The sequence below is a fragment of the Schistocerca piceifrons genome, unplaced genomic scaffold (assembly GCF_021461385.2).
Source record: "Schistocerca piceifrons isolate TAMUIC-IGC-003096 unplaced genomic scaffold, iqSchPice1.1 HiC_scaffold_961, whole genome shotgun sequence".
NCBI lineage: Eukaryota > Metazoa > Arthropoda > Insecta > Orthoptera > Acrididae > Schistocerca > Schistocerca piceifrons.
The window spans coordinates 687,501-692,500 of record NW_025729236.1 but is presented as its reverse complement, the minus strand read 5'-3'; the positions used below and the strand labels follow the sequence as shown (position 1 = coordinate 692,500).

The following is a 5,000-nucleotide window of genomic DNA, read 5'->3' as shown; positions in this document are numbered from 1 at the left end:
CAAGCCGATTAAGACAGCGATGGCGCCACAGTGCCCGCCTTTCGACGCCACCCACAAAGCCTGCAGCCTCTGTCGACCATAGCACCCATTCTCCAGTGGCTCTGCCGCACGAAGCCGTGGACCGGCAATGACTCTACCCGCACCCGTTCGTGGACCACCCCAACCGCCAAACTCGCACCTCCAGCGGATGAACGGCGGACGTTTCCCGCACTCGTAAAGTGCAATCCACCCCTATAACTTGCGTTTCATGAAGAGTTATTTCCAATATGCGACATTCCCGCTGTCCGTATACATGAGCCGCGACCTGTACCACTTACGAGCGAGAGACGCGATCGCGTTGCTCACTGTACGGCGTCCGATACCGAGCCATCAGCATGTCGGTCCCCATGCGCGTTGCACTCGCACTCGCACTCGCACTCGCAGTCGCAAAAACGTGGCGCAAATATATTACGCGGAAGAGTTATAACAGACCGAGCCCCACTGCATGGGGGGAGTCTTTGTCACTAATGTACACAGATGGAACATTTTGGACTGGAACCAGATTACCCGTACACACGGCGCTGATTAGTAATCAATGCAGAGCCATCAAACTACAGAAAATATATACAACTGTCCGTATACATGCTGAAAGAGTCTGCCCACAATGGGAACCACACGTCAGCCAGACACTCTGATCACGCACCACTCTCTGCTTCTAACAGGCGCACATACAATACGTAAGCACCAGCATGGAACAACATCCAGTGCATCCTCTCCGCCACATTACACAATCCACACTATCACAACCAGACCAGGAGGTCCATGCGGAAAATAGAATATCCCACCCTTTCGACATCCACCATTGCGCAGATAAGGCACCAACACCCACACATGTCCTATACAACGGTGCACCCAACATCACAATAGTACCTCCTGTCACAGCGCACAAACAATGACATGACTCAAAGACACAGGTGTGACACAAGCATAGAATTGGAGCGCCGCCTCTAATAAGCCAAAGGTGCATCCTGACGTGACAAATCTGATCATGTCACAAGCATTCACTTACTATAATCACTATCAACGAACCTGCCGCCCCCGCCCCCCCCCCCCCCTACACCTTTCCTTACAACAACGTGTAACCGAACCTAACCTATGTTGTACCTTAACCTAACCTATGTTGTACCTTAACCTAACCTATGTTGTACCTTAACCTAACCTATGTTGTACCTTAACCTAACCTATGTTGTACCTTAACCTAACCTACGTTGTACCTTAACCTAACCTATGTTGTACCTTAACCTAACCTATGTTGTACCTTAACCTAACCTATGTTGTACCTTAACCTAACCTATGTTGTACCTTAACCTCACCTATGTTGTACCTTAACCTAACCTATGTTGTACCTTAACCTAACCTATGTTGTACCTTAACCTAACCTATGTTGTACCTTAACCTAACCTATGTTGTACCTTAACCTAACCTATGTTGTACCTTAACCTAACCTATGTTGTACCTTAACCTAACCTATGTTGTACCTTAACCTAACCCATGTTGTACCTTAACCTAACCCATGTTGTACCTTAACCTAACCCATGTTGTGCCTTAACCTAACCCATGTTGTGCCTTAACCTAACCCATGTTGTGCCTTAACCTAACCCATGTTGTGCCTTAACCTAACCCATGTTGTGCCTTAACCTAACCCATGTTGTGCCTTAACCTAACCCATGTTGTGCCTTAACCTAACCCATGTTGTGCCTTAACCTAACCCATGTTGTGCCTTAACCTAACCCATGTTGTGCCTTAACGTAACCCACGTTGTCCGCTAACGTAACAAACGTTGTCCGCTAACGTAACCCACGTTGTCCGCTAACGTAACCCACGTTGTCCGCTAACGTAACCCACGTTGTCCGCTAACGTAACCCACGTTGTCCGCTAACGTAACCCACGTTGTCCGCTAACGTAACCCACGTTGTCGCCTAAACCTGCTCTGTAATTGTTATACGACTCGTTCAATTAGTGTAGTGTTGCCCACCCGCAACCCTCGCAATATAGTTCGCTACTCGCACTGCCCGCTCCCCTGTGTATCGCTTCATGTTAAACACCTTGCAAGTCTTGCTGACTTTCCACATGCTCCTGCTGTACACTGTAATGTGGATGGCAGCAGGACGTACATGCCGCGCCCCCCCCCCCCCCACACCTCCCCACGTCCCCACCTTGCCCCCTGCCTTCGCAAGCTGGTTGGTGAGAAGTTTGCATGTTCAATGCCCTTCGCATGCGACGTACTCAGGCTACGTTGTGGTGCGGCCTGTGTCAACTGTCCGCTGATGTCGTACGCGTAAACCACAATCTGTACTGCACATTCGTCCTTATGTACTGAATGATACATCGTGGCACATGTGTGACCGTACAACGACTGCGCCCAAAAACGGCGGACCATACAGTGCAAATATTGTGCACGCAGCTACGTGTCGTCTCCCTATGACAGCTGGATTGCAGTGTGGTACGCCATAGAGACGTGTGGGAGGAACGGACGGCGTGGATGGCGATCAGCATGAGCTGTCTGTTGATGTATTCGGACCTAGTCGTCTCTCCTCACACACCGTGATAGCATGGTGCACCGCGTTCCATATCTGCGACATGCTACAGAGGCCGGTTGACAGTCGTTCGAGCAATGGACATCGCATACGTACGGGGGCCACCTTCCACGTATTGTCTAGGCGTGCACATTTTGTTGCGTGTATGTGGGCAGACGTAGTGTGGTGTGACACCTGACACAGGCATGCAATAATCGTGGAAGTTGCAAATGGCGATGGACGCATACGTTTTCTGGTGAAGTTACGCAAATGAACAAATGGTAACCCGTTGTGGTGCGGTTGTTCTCGCTAGGGGTGAATCGGTGATGGCGACGGTAGGTTGAGGTACTAACCGGTTGTTCCAGCGATACCCACCATGCCGACGAAACTGAACGGCATCTGGGTGTGAAGCGATACGCGGCGGTGGCTGGGTGGGACCGTCCCCGGCCGGTGAGGGGGCGCCTCCCGGCGTGCTGGCCGCGCGGTGCGTGGGCGCACGCGCTACAGCCGGCTGGTGGGGGCGGCCAGTGGCAGGCGCGCCGGCCGACGGACGCGGCAGGCGTCGCAGCTGCGCGCCGGCGCACCCTGCGCGCGGCGCCGTGCGGCCAAAGTAGGTCCTCGCGGGCCCGGTGCGAAGCGCGGTGGACATCTTCAGTGTGCTGGTCCGATTGAGGACTGTGTGCGTTGAGGATGCGCCGCCGCCCGGCGCTCGGCGCCGCGACGCCGTCTGCTGCTCGGTCGCCCCAGCGGTTCTCGCTGGTGGTTTGTATCGCAGCTGTGCGGATGTGTTGGCGCGTGCGCTGTGCTGGGAGAGTTCGCTTCGGCACCCAAGTGGGGCTTTTGTCCTTCTGTGGCGCTGGCGTTGGAGCTGCCGGTCACCGTAGGTGGCGCGTGTTGTCTCCCGCCGGCAATGCCACGACAGCACGCTCCCGGGCCTCTGTCGGCAGCGGCAAGCTCAGTTGGGAGCACGGGTGGTCGCACCGAAAGCGTCTACTCGCCTAACTCCGGGCGATTGCGCCTCTCTCGAACCCGACCAAGTACTTGGGACGGCGCTGCGCGCCGCCGGGACCTGAGAGGGTTTCGAGGTGTATTGTGCAGGGGAGCTCAGCCTCCTCCTGTTTGCAGAATGATTGAGCGGACGCTTGCGTGTTCGCGCGGGCCCCCGGGACACACTCCCGGGCGGCCGGCTGCTCAGCTCTAGTTGACGCAGCTCCCTGGTTGATCCTGCCAGTAGTCATATGCTTGTCTCAAAGATTAAGCCATGCATGTCTCAGTACAAGCCGCATTAAGGTGAAACCGCGAATGGTTCATTAAATCAGTTATGGTTCCTTAGATCGTACCCACGTTACTTGGATAACTGTGGTAATTCTAGAGCTAATACATGCAAACAGAGTCCCGACCAGAGATGGAAGGGACGCTTTTATTAGATCAAAACCAATTGGTCGGCTCGTCCGGTCCGTTTGCCTTGGTGACTCTGAATAACTTTGGGCTGATCGCACGGTCCTCGTACCGGCGACGCATCTTTCAAATGTCTGCCTTATCAACTGTCGATGGTAGGTTCTGCGCCTACCATGGTTGTAACGGGTAACGGGGAATCAGGGTTCGATTCCGGAGAGGGAGCCTGAGAAACGGCTACCACATCCAAGGAAGGCAGCAGGCGCGCAAATTACCCACTCCCGGCACGGGGAGGTAGTGACGAAAAATAACGATACGGGACTCATCCGAGGCCCCGTAATCGGAATGAGTACACTTTAAATCCTTTAACGAGTATCTATTGGAGGGCAAGTCTGGTGCCAGCAGCCGCGGTAATTCCAGCTCCAATAGCGTATATTAAAGTTGTTGCGGTTAAAAAGCTCGTAGTTGGATTTGTGTCCCACGCTGTTGGTTCACCGCCCGTCGGTGTTTAACTGGCATGTATCGTGGGACGTCCTGCCGGTGGGGCGAGCCGAAGGCGTGCGACCGCCTCGTGCGTGCTCGTGCGTCCCGAGGCGGACCCCGTTGAAATCCTACCAGGGTGCTCTTTATTGAGTGTCTCGGTGGGCCGGCACGTTTACTTTGAACAAATTAGAGTGCTTAAAGCAGGCAAGCCCGCCTGAATACTGTGTGCATGGAATAATGGAATAGGACCTCGGTTCTATTTTGTTGGTTTTCGGAACCCGAGGTAATGATTAATAGGGACAGGCGGGGGCATTCGTATTGCGACGTTAGAGGTGAAATTCTTGGATCGTCGCAAGACGAACAGAAGCGAAAGCATTTGCCAAGTATGTTTTCATTAATCAAGAACGAAAGTTAGAGGTTCGAAGGCGATCAGATACCGCCCTAGTTCTAACCATAAACGATGCCAGCCAGCGATCCGCCGCAGTTCCTCCGATGACTCGGCGGGCAGCCTCCGGGAAACCAAAGCTTTTGGGTTCCGGGGGAAGTATGGTTGCAAAGCTGAAACTT

General features: G+C 53.6%; 1 non-coding gene across 1 annotated transcript in view; it reads left to right on the top strand.

Moving 5' to 3' along the window:
- The first annotated feature begins 3,766 nt into the window (after positions 1-3,766).
- Positions 3,767-5,000, top strand: part of LOC124774268 — a 1,909-nt gene continuing 675 nt past the window's right edge. Inside the window, exon 1 of the ribosomal RNA XR_007015256.1 lies at positions 3,767-5,000. This exon is cut by the window's right edge and continues 675 nt beyond it. This is a non-coding gene — a ribosomal RNA (small subunit ribosomal RNA).